The following is a 12,617-nucleotide window of genomic DNA, read 5'->3' on the forward strand; positions in this document are numbered from 1 at the left end:
GAAACAGTAAAAATATTAATAGGTTAGCTGGGTGGAATGGCCCATGCCTGTAGTCCCAGCTACTCAGGAGGCTCAGCAAGAGGATGGCTTGAGCCCAAGAGTTCCAGACAAGCCTGGCTACCTTAGTGAGATCCCTTCTCTTAAAAATAAGTTATTGCCAAATTTGGGGCATTTGGAAAGAAGTTCATTGAAGATAAAGCAAAAGTAAAAAAATAAGGGGGAAGGGTTGGTTAGGCAATCATTAATTCTAGGGCAGAAAGAAGTACAGGATAGGAAGAGCATAATACACTGTTTTTCTCAACAAGGAGCAATACATATACAGTCATAATGATGTGGTGACTACTTCACCCCTAAATATGGTAAGCACTTTGGGACAATATGGGAGGAAGTGAAGATAACGATGGTGTAAGAGCTAAATCCTCACCTGTCATATCCAGAAATCACTATATAATGTACAAAATAATCAGGAAATGACTAAGTAGTTATGTGAGGGAAAAAACAGAAGACATTGCTGGAAGAGTTAAAAGTCATTGCTCTGGAGAATTAGGAGGGATGGGGCAGGGGACTGTTAGGATGCATTATAAACTGAAGAAGCTTTTTAAATTTTTATGTATTAATATATGCATTCACTTGAAAAACTAAAAAGATAACAATTTGGAAAAACCCATGAAGGTAACTAACAGAAGGAAAAATTAAGAATGAAAATTGTTTGCCTCTGGAAAGAACAACTGGCAGGACTGTTGTTTTCATTGTAAGACTTTTGGAGCCATTTAATTGTACTTAACCATTTTCATCTATTTCTTGAATAAGAACAATTCTATCTTAATAAAGAGTTATACTTGTTCATAAGTGCTGGCCTCCTGTTGTTCTTTGTACACTCCACACAAAATTTCAAAGAAACTCTGATGGCAATATATCTCCATGGTCAGCTTAAAAATAGAGAAAGGAAAACATAGAATTAGCCAAGAATCACACAAAACAAAGATTATTTGTGTTAGGAAACAATCAAAATCAAGTCTTACTTTTTCCAGATTTCCTTATGGAACAGCACTGTAAAGTGATAACTTGAGGCAAACATGTAAATAATAAAACGAATGTTTTAAATGTTCAGATTAGCACATTTTTTGTTTCTGTGAGATTAAAATTGTGTGTGACATACCCACTTCCTTAAAGGCAATGTTTCTCAAAATGTTGTACCTGCTATTCCTGAATCAGGAATGGGTCCCAGAATCTGCCTTTTAAACAAACATCTCAGATAATCTGAAGCCTGCTTAAGTTTGTAAGGCACTGCTTTTGCACTCTAAGGAAGAAAAAAAAACAAGTTTTAATTCCCATCTCTGAAACATCTCAGGAAAGCAAAACAGGAAAGCAAATTATAAATTAGTATATGAGATTTCAGAAGGCAAAGTTGTAAAGATTAGATTTTCTCAGCCTGGGCAACATGGCAAAACCACGTCTCTACAAAAAATACCAAAAAACTAGCTGGGTATGGTGGTGCCTGCCTGGAGTCCCAGCTACTTGGGAGGCTGAGGTAGGAGGGTCACTTGAGCCCAGGAGGTGGAGGCCGCAGTGAGCCGAAATCGTGTCATCACTCCAGCAGCCTGGGTGACAGACCAAAACCCTGTATCAAAAAGATTTCCTTGTTGCTGATCTATGTTAAGAGCGAGACCTTCTTAAATGTGTAATGCAAATACATTAAAAAGTATTTAATATCAGTAACTCCAAGAGAAACAGTAAACAAACAATAGATTGCCCTTAGCAGATGCTTTTCTTATACGGGTAGTAAACTAAAAACTGTAAATGGCCTAATTAGGCAACAAGACTGTGAGGAAAACGTTGGCTGGCCAGCTGTTAAAGTGATTCAGACAAATAGTTATCTATGAAAGATTGAACCTTGTAATTAAAGATGTGCCAGCAGAAAGAAAAGAAATGCATGATTAAATGACTAATGGAAATAGGATTAGAGACTCTATAAGGAGAAGATAATACTTTTTGGTTTTGAGACAGTCTTATTCTGTCGCCCAGCCTGGAATGCAGTGATGGCAAAATCTCGACTCACTGCAACCTCTGCCTCCTAGGTTCAAGTAATTCTGCCTCAGCCTCCCTGTAGCTGGGATTACAGATGTGTGCCACCAAGCCCAGCTAATTTTTTTCCCTTTTTTTTTTTTTTTTTTTTTTTTGAGACAGTCTCCCTCTGTCACCCAGGCTGGCGTGCAGTGGTGCAATCTCAGCTCACAGCAACCTCCAACTCCAGGGTTCAAGCGATTCTCCTGCCTCAGCCTCACAAGTAACTGGGATTACAGGCCCCGCTACCATGCCCGGCTAATTTTTGTATTTTTATTAGAGATAAGCTTTCACCATGTCACCCAGGCTGCAGTACAGTGGCACCATCTTGGCTTACTGCAACCTCTGACTCCCAGGTTCAAGCAATTCTCCTGCCTCAGCCTCCCCAGTAGTTGGGATTACAGGCATGTACCACCACCCCCAGCTAATTTTTGTATTTTTAGTAGAGACGAGTTTTTGCCATGTTGGCCAAGCTGGTCTCAAACTCCTGACAAGTGATCCACCCACCTCGACCTCCCAGAGTGTTGGGATTACAGGCCTGAGCCACCACACTCCGCCCATTTTTGTATTTTTAGTAGAGACGGGTTTTTGCCATGTTGGCCAAGCTGGTCTCAAACTCCTGACAAGTGATCCACCCACCTCGACCTCCCAGAGTGCTGGGATTACAGGCCTGAGCCACCACGCTCCACCCATTTTTGTATTTTTAGTAGAGAAGAGGTTTCACCATGTTGGCCGGGCTGGTCTCAAATGATCAACTCCTGGCCTCAAGTTATCCACCTGCCTCGGCCTCCCACAGTGCTGGAATTACAGGCATGAGCCACTGCGCCCGGCCCAAGATGTTACTACAGGCCCCTGCCACCACGAGGTTAAAGGGGGATAAAGCTTCTAGCCAAACAGAAGAAAGAAGGCCTATAAGCTACATGAAGTGCTGTTCTTGTTACCAAGGAGAATTACTTTAATGACCATTTCTAATGATCTGCTCCTGCCCTTTCTGTTCCCCAGCTGACCCGATGTGTGCCAGGAAGTTACTCTGTAAATATAGTGACATTTCTGTTAAACTTTTTCTTAAAAAAAAAAAAAAAAAAAAAAAAAAGGATAAAACACATTGGTGTGTGATATTTCAAATAGCTTTGTAGTAAGTAATCAAATGTGAAATCTAATTAGAAGAAAAAATGAGATGGTCTCTACTTTGCCTAGGAGCCCTAACACAAAGACAAACACAAGACAAAACCTAAAGGGACAGAGTTTCGTCTGCAAGGAAGAAAAGACTTCATGATGCTGGAAGTCAGGAAAAGCTGGAGGGAAAAGATATTTTTTTCAGCACCTACCAGCTAAAGTAATTTGGTAAAGGGATCCTGAATTAGACTGCCTCCTTTTCAGTGCCTAGTCATGGTCCCCTTCAAAAGGCCAGAGACAAGGAGTTAGGAGGCTTCCAGTTAACTATCACTGTCCACAGGTTGACTTCTCACTGCCAGTTGTCTTTACTTTTATAGGTGAATTGACAAAACAGACTAGGGATTCCTCCCCCTCCCCCACCACGCCATACCACTCAGCATTTTATAATGAGTAATTCAAGCACACGGAAAGGTTGACAGAATTGTACAGTAAGCACCCATTTAACTATCACCTAGATTCTATCATTAACACTTTGCTATCTCTGCTTTATCATATATGGAGCCATCCATCTATCCATCCTATATTTTGATGCATTTTAAAGTTACAGATATCAGTATTCTTCATGCCTACATTCTTCAGCTTGCCTATTAACTGTAGTTCGCTTTTTTGGTAAAATTTACATCATGAAATGCAGATCTTAAGGATAAACATCCTGGCCGGGCGCGGTGACTCAAGCCTGTAATCCCAGCACTTTGGGAGGCCGAGACGGGCGGATCACGAGGTCAGGAGATCAAGACCATCCTGGCTAACACGGTGAAACCCCATCTCTACTTAAAATACCAAAAAAAAAAAAAAAAAAAAAAAAAAAATTAGCCGGGCGAGGTGGCAGCGCCTGTAGTCCCAGCTGCTTGGGAGGCTGAGGCAGGAGAATGGCGCGAACCCGGGAGGCGGAGCTTGCAGTGAGCGGAGATCGCCCCCACTGCACTCCAGCCTGGGCGACAGAGTGAGACTCCGTCTCAAAAAAAAAAAAAAAAAAAAAAAAAAAAAAGGATAAACATCCTACAGGTTTTCATAATGACATACACCTTTCTATAACCCAATCTCTATCACCCTAGAAAACTCCCTCTTAGTCAGTCCTCAACCCCAACCCCCAGAGGTAACCACTATTTTTTTTTTCTCATTATAGGTTAGTTTTTCCTGTTTCTAAACTTCATATAATAGAATCATATAGGATACACTCTTGTGCATCCTGTATGGCTTATTTCAGCATGATTTATTTGAGTTTTACCCAAGTTGTTCCAGGTATCAGTGGTTTGTTCCTTTTTATTACTATATAGTGTTAAAAGATAAGTCCTGTTAAATGTTTATAGAGTTTATTTCAGCAAACAGCAATTCACAAATTGGGCAGATCCAAACCAAAAGTGGTTCAGGGCTCTACCAAGGGAATGCAAGGAAAAGGCTTTTGTAACTTGGAAGCAAGGCAAAGAAAATAATGGCTTGGTTATGATTGTGTAGTTGCCTTATTTGGTCTCCCCCCACCACTGGAAAGTCCCTCATTATGTAAGTTAGTTGGTGACTTCTGATTGAACTTAAACTTCATTTTGCGTTAATGCAGGTATTTACAAAAAATAGCCCAAGTTAAGTTTAGCTTATCTAGGTCAAGTTTGTGTCCATGACTTAACTGGCTTTGTCTGCTCAAGAGATTTACAGTCCTGGTCCCCATTTTCTCCAACAGTAATATTTCACTGTACGGATGCATCAGTTTATCCATTCTTCTCTTGATGGATGTATGGACTCTTTTAAGGCAGGACTCAAGACTGGCCTTGAAGAGGCTAGAAAAGCAATGACTAAGGGTCAGGACAAGAACAGATACACATTCCAGGCAGAGGGAAAGCCATGAAGAAACTTCATCTCCAGATTCCAAAACCCAGGACAAGCCCTTAGCAAGGGCGGGTGAGTTGCTATTAGGCCTATATTAGTCTGTTTTCACACTGCTATAAACAACTGCCTGAGACTTGGTAACTTACAAAGAAAAGAGGTGGTGGTTTTTTTGTTTGTTTGTTTGTTTTTTGAGATGGAGTCTTGCTCTGTCACCCAGGCTGAAGTGCAGTGGTATGATCTCGGCTCACTGCAAGCTCTGCCTCCCAGGTTCACGCCATTCTCCTGCCTCAGTCTCCCAAGTAGCTGGGACTACAGGCACCCACCACCACGCCCAGCTAATTTTTTTGTATTTTTAGTAGAGACAGTGTGTCACCATGTTAGCCAGGATAGTCTTGCTCTCCTGACCTCATGATCTGCCCACCTTGGCCTCCCAAAGTGCTGGGATTACAGACGTGAGCCACTGTGACGAGCCAGAAAAGAGGTTTAACTGATTTACAGTTCTGCATGGTTGGGGAGGTTTCAGGAAACTTACAATCATGGCAGAAGGGGAAGTAGGCATGTCTTACATGGCGCAGGCAAGAGAGAAGAGAGCAAAAGGGGAAGAGCCCCTTATAGAACTACCAGATCTTGTGAGAACTTGCTCACTATCACAAGAACAGCATGGAGGAAACCACCTCCACGATCCAATCACCTCCCACCAGGTCCCTCCCTCCATAGGTGGAGATTACAATTCGAATTACAATTTGAGATGAGATTTGGGTGGGGACATAGCCAAACCTTATCAAGGCCCCACCTCCACCAAGTACTCCACCTTGGCTATGCCTTTCAATCTGTTCTCTTTCATAACCACATCTAGTTCATGCCTTTTTTTCTCTTAGACTGCTGGAGAAAACTAAACTGGTGGTTTCTCAATCTCTGATCTCCCTCTCCAATGGTCTCTCATAAACATGGCCACAAAAACAATCTTTTTTTTTTTTTATTTTTTGAGATGGAGTCTCACTCTGTTGCTTAAGCTGGAGTGCAGTGGTGCGATCTCGGCTCACTGCAATCTCCACCTCCCAGGTTCAAGCAATTCTCCTGCCTCAGCTTCCCAAGTAGCTGGGATTACAGGTGCCTGTCACCACGCCTGGCTAATTTTTTGTGTTTTTAGTAGAGACAGGGTTTCATCATGTTGGCCAGGCTGGTCTTGAACACCTGACCTCAAGTGATCCACCTGCCTCGGCCTCCCAAAGTGCTGGGATTACAGGCGTGAGCCACCGTGCCCGGCCCAAGACAATCTTTCTGAACAGCACCTCTGATTATATCTTTCTTTCTCGCCTCCTTAATGCTCCCCCGGCTAAGGCCAAACTCCACCTTGATCTTTAAGGCCCTCTACAGTGGCACTGACCAAACTCTCCAGATTTACCATCTACCATTTTCACTCCCTACATGTTGTACACAGGCTACCTCGGGTCTTCACAAATCCCCAGACAGACCCCAGCTTTGCCACTCCCATGCTCTTCTTTATGCTGTTCTCTCTGCCTGTAATTCCTCCTTCCTCACATCCTCCAATGCAAATCCTACCTGTTCCTCAAAGCCCTACCCAAATCCCAAATTGAAGCTGTCATGAAGCCTGCCTTCTCACCCTCCTCTGAACCATGCAGCACTACCTAGTTTAGCACTTAAATACTGTTTTTCCTTACAGCTGTTTGTTATTCTCGTCTCCTCTCCTTTATCAATTAAGAATGTTTTCAGCTGCGAGTGCTAGAAAACCTAACTTACAGTAACTAAAACAAACTGGGATTTTGCTGACTCTGATTTTTTTTTCTTCCCCCTCCCCTCAAAAAATCAAACCAAACTTGGAGTTGCAAGATGGCTGCTACTGCTCCAGAGAACAGGCCCATGTTCTCAGTAGGAAGAAGAAATACAGTGTCAGGCACATATTTCCTTTTTGTCTAGAAAGCAAAATTTGCCTCAAATCCTCCTTCCCCTTGCCGACTCTCCCCTTATATTTCAGTGGCTAGAACTGGGGCACGTGGCCACTCCTAGCTGCAAGACAGGCTAAGAATATGGAACCAGGATTGTAGTGACTGACTGATTCAGATCAGTGGTTCTTAACTCTGGCTGCACATAGAACCACTGAGGGATTCTTCAATGTCTGGCTCCACCCCCAGACAGTCTAATTCTAATTTACGCACATCAGAGTTTAGGAGCACTGGCTTAAAACCAAACTTGATTCATCATCGGTGTCTGGCATGTTGCTCCCCAACAAACAAAATGTGGGTCTCCTGGCAAGAAAAAAATGGAGAAAGGAGAGAATACAATTAACCATGTTTACTTTTATCTACCCTGTCATATGGCCAGCTGTTTCAGGGCAGAAACCACATCTTATTTACTTTTGTCTTCCTGCAAGATGTCTAGAATTCAAAAATGTTGGAGATTAGGTAGACAGACATTGATATATATATATATTGCAATATGGGTTAAATGTAGTTTTGCATATTGTCTTTGGAATCTCATAACCTGTATAACATTGATTCATTAGGAGAATTGGCTTCAAGTCTTAACCAATTTACAAATGAACTATTTGTTTAAAAAAAAAATCCTGAGGAGGAAACAATCAATAGTTTTTTGTTTGTTGAGACGAAGTTTCATTCTTGTCACCCAGTCTAGAGTGCAGTGGCACGATCTCAGCTCACTGCAACTTCTGCCTCCCGGGTTCAAGCGATTCTCCTGCCTCAGCCTCCCGAGTAGCTGAGACTACAGGCCCGTGCCACCACGCCCAGCTAATTTTTGTATTTTTGGTAGAGATGGGGTTTCACTATGTTGGCCAGGCTGGTCTCGAACTCCTGACCTCAGGTGATCCGCCCACCTCAGCCTCCCAAAGTGTTGGGATAATAGGCTGGAGCCACCATGCCCAGCCAATACTTAGTTCTTTTAATGATGTGTTTGTGTGTTGGTTTTATTCTATGATAACTGAATAGAAAACCATGCTAACTTATCTCTTACTTACTGTGTACCTGGTGGCCATGTGCCCAAAGTATGGGCAAAATACCTAGAAAGGAAATCTTCAGCTTCCTCCCCAGCTATCCTGCTATCTGCTTTCCTCCCAGGTTACCACAGATTCTAGTCTCTTCCTGTAATAAAAAATTTCAGACCGTGTGACACACGGACACATGGTCTCGTGACATGCTAGCACAGTGCCTGAGGGAGAAAATCCTGTGACCAATCTAGGATTGAAATGTCATATTTAATTGCTACCATATATTCAAACTCATAATAAATTCTATGTGACATCCACATTTGGAATTTATCTGGCATTTCATTATATTAGCCACATTGCTATAAATTACATTCCCAATCAATTGATTAAACGAACTTGTTCACTTTCCCTGTATTACCTTAAAAGTGAAAAGCAATGCTGTTCACCCACTGTGTCAGTGAAGGACTTGCTAGCTGCCTTGGCAGATAAAACCCCAAATTGCAATGACTTAGAAATAAACAATGGAAGTTTATTTCTTACGCATCTGAAGTCCAACATAGCTGTTTTTTGTTTGTTTGTTTGTTTTTGTTTTAGAGACGGGGGTCTTACTTTGTTGCCCAGGCTGGTCTCAAACTCCTGGCCTCAAGCAATCCTCTTACCTCAGACTCCCAGGCAGCCACCATGCCCAACTTACCACAGGTGTTTCTGATCAACAGTTAGCCCTCCAGGTAATGACTTAGGGATCCAGGCTCCTTCCATCTTGTGTTGTATCTTCAGGAAGGGATTTCCAAGGTTGTTGCCAAAGAGGGAAGAGCACAGAGGACCACATGTGGGAGGTTCGACGAGGAGGGCAGGCTGGGAAGTTGCACATACTGCTTTTACCCACATTCTTCTGGCCAAAACTTCATCACATAACCATAACAACTGCAAGGAGACTGGGAAATGTAGTCTACCTCTGAACCAGGAGGAAGACGACACAGGCTTGGTGAACAACTAGCCAGGCTCTGCCATACCCATAAAAGGAAAAAGACGTACCAGGCTTACAACTTGACTCCCGCTTCCCCAAATTTTTCAATTTTTTGGATCTTTGTTTTGGAATTAAGAGATTTGGGTGGATGGTTTGGAAATGCATCTTGCTTGTAGTGAGGGTCCTTGAGGTGTTTAAAACCATAAGACTCAAAGGCGTTAATGCTAATTATTCTTTAATGGTTGTGAGAAATAAAAGCAGAGTTCAGCTCTTCTTAGAAAATAATTCCATATTTTAGAAAAGTGACTCAATTATGAGCAGAGACAGATGTTGCATTATCTCCCTTGTAAAAAATGCAATGAAAGCCAGGTGCAGTGGCTTACACCTGTAAACCCAGCACTTTAGGAGACCAAGGCAGGAGGATCACTTGAGCCCAGGAGTTCAAGAACAGCCTGGGCAACATAGCAAGACCCCATCTCTAGAAAAAAATAAAAAATTTAGCCAGGCATGATGACACCTGTACCTGTGGTCCCAGCTACCCTGGAGGCTGAGGTGGGAGGATCACTTGAGCCCAGGAGGTCAAGGCTGCAGTGAGCTGAGATTCCAGCCTGGGTGACAGAGTGAGACCTTGTCTCGAAAAAAAAGGAATAAGTACCATGCTTGGCTGGCATGTGGAGATAATTTTATCATATAGAGCCTTTTCCTACATTACACATTGGGCTTGGGTTTTAGTTCTATATTACCTATAGTTTCATTGTCTATGTCATTATATTTGGTAAAAAGTGTTCTGTTGTGGGATATGCTATTCTCATTTATCATTTGCATCTAGACTTGGAAGCCTGTCCTTGCCTAATGGGCCATTAGTAACACAGACTTCTCCACATTCTATCCTCAAAGGTCTTTGTTCTCAGATGTGAGGGAGAGGAAAATATGAACCATGTGGCCTTTGTTGGTGAATGTTCCCTGCTGGGCTTCACCACCCAGTGTTCTCCCGGGCTCATCCTCGGGCAGCCTGACAACTCATTTTTCTCACTTCCCACCTCTACAGAACTTTGTGGCATTCTGATTGAAATTAAGAATGTTATCAATTTGCTTAATATGAACTCACAGAGGAGAAGACACGCTTATTCAGATTGAAGAGTTCTGTATTTCCAGCTTAAAAACTTTAGCTTTGGCTGGGCAAGGTGGCTCATGCCTGTAATCCCAACTACTCTGGAGGCTAAGGCAGGAGAATGGCTTGAACCCGGGAGGTGAAGGTTGCAGTGAGCCAAGATCAAGCCATTGCACTCTAGCCTGGGCAACAAGAGTGAAACTCTGTCTCAAAAAAAAAAAATAGCTTTTACTCTAGTACTTAAATATAATCATATTGCTCAGGGTTTTCCACAGAAACAGAACCAATAGAATCTATCTGTCTGTCTGTCTATCTATCTATCTATCTATCTATCTAAATATATTTATATAAATATATTTTATATATATATAGATTTAGAACCAACAGAATACATAAAGATATATTTTAACCAGAAACTATTTTCCCCAAAGCCAGCCATAAAAACTAAACATATTACTCAAACCTTCCCCCATTTTTGTATAAAAATGGGCCATAAAGAAATTCTCTGACCTACCTTGTTTGATTGTAGGCCATAAGCCCCCATTCTGGGAAAGGTCCTGCTCTACACCCTGGAGGAAGGAGTGCTGCAGAGGGGCCAAGAAGAATCTGCACAGATGAGTCTTGCTGGGTTCCCTCCTCTCTGGTTCCATTAAGTCACACCCTTTTATTCAATCACAGTTCTACATGGCCATCCATTCTTCATCGAATCTAAGCATAAAAATAGACAGTTCTGGGATCTTTGGGTCTTCATTCTGAAGGCTCCTGTGTTGCATAAAACTAGGATTCAATATGTTTGGTATGCTTTTCTCTTGTTAACTTGGCTTTTATTACAGAAGTATCAACCATGACTTTTATGATGGTTATGATCATCCCTTTCCATCCCTGTGTTAACTATATCTACAAAATACTTTCATAGCAACACCTAGATTCATGATTGTTTACATCACTGAGTACTAAAGCCTGGCCAAGTCAGCAGAGAAAACTAACCATCACAGCAATCAAAGTAACAAAATGCAATTATGCTATATGCCTCCTTGGAGTTATTCCATTTTCACATCAGAAAGTGTCTTGGGGAAAAAGGCAACATTCTCTTAAGTACTGAAGTCACATTTGTTGATCTACCAGTATGCTTAAGAGTTTGTGGTTCGGTCTGAGCAAAATGACAACCACATTCCAGAGGTTGTTGATTTGTGGTTGGGTCTTAATTGTCACCTCCTTCCCCATAGGTCATAGTGATTTTTCAAGCTTAGATCAAAAATGAAAAGTGAACTCAAACTTTGAAGATTATCTTCCCTATGCTCCTGAAATTCCAGCTCGAATAGGACATCCCACTTTTGCTTTTTTATCAGTGCTTGCAGGTATTTGCAGCTTTAAAAAGCATCCTTCTGGAAAATCAAATCTGAAAATATTAAAACAGCTGGCCTTCAGCTCTGCAAACTTTGAACAATGATGTCTATTGAATGCAGTTTCTCAAAATGTTTCTTTTCATAGCCTGTGGCTTGTGAGTGATTTCTGGGAAATGTTGATTATAAGATAAACTCTTTTCAGTCGGTTTCAAAAGGTGACCCCCAGGTAGGTAACCGTCAGGCAGAGGCATCTTTTCAGAGGAGCAGGAGGGTGAGCAAACTCCTCTGCCCCCGCTATTGTCGCAGCAGCGTCATGAAGCTGCCCATTCAATGCATGAAAGGCCGCGCAGGCAGGGGTGTGGGATGGGATTGGGGAGCTTTGGCGTTTTGTATTTTAACTTTTCAGCACAACGTTAGAGCCGGGAGAGGGCAGGACAACAGCCCACATTCACACAAGCCAGCCCTCAGATCCGTCCTTGAGTCACTCTGTTAAGTGGAACCGGGTAATTGTCTCGTTGGACACCTGCAGAAACAGCTCGTGGGAGAGAACGATTTGTACCTGGAATATAGTCATTAGCTTATGTGTCAAAAGGCCACACGTGGATAGAAGCCATTATCCTGGCATTCTTTGCACTCTGGCAGCCTTGAGGTTGGAAGTGCAGAAGCCCACGTTCCAGTGTGGCCACTGTCTCCCTCTGTAGCCCCACGGGCAAGCGCTGGCAGGTGGAGGTGGTGGGAGGGGGCAGCCGAGACTAACCTGGATTTGGGTAGAGAGACAGCAGAGAAGGCAGACAACTTGTACACACAGGCAATGTAATCAACCCTCCTACTGGTCTCCATTGAATTGAGAGGGGATTTGGTTTCCCTTGCTGGCTGTCTCTGCCCACTCACATTTACAATTACATACTTTTCATTGTCATAAAATACATGTAATATGTGCCCTTTTTTCTACGTGGACCTCCGTCAAAATCTGCACAAAGACAATGTCCCTTGCCCTGAAATGGTGGAAAGAGCACTGGCCTCAGAGAGAGAAGTCTTGGGTTTCAATCCTGGGTCTGCCTTGGAATGTTCATTAAAATCTCTAGTTGCAAGGAACAAACACTGGAATCACCTCATGTGATTGGGCGGGACAAGGTGTTGAGTGTCAAGATACACACACAAACCAAAACC

This window comes from Macaca thibetana, chromosome 6, assembly GCF_024542745.1.
Source record: "Macaca thibetana thibetana isolate TM-01 chromosome 6, ASM2454274v1, whole genome shotgun sequence".
Taxonomy (NCBI): domain Eukaryota; kingdom Metazoa; phylum Chordata; class Mammalia; order Primates; family Cercopithecidae; genus Macaca; species Macaca thibetana.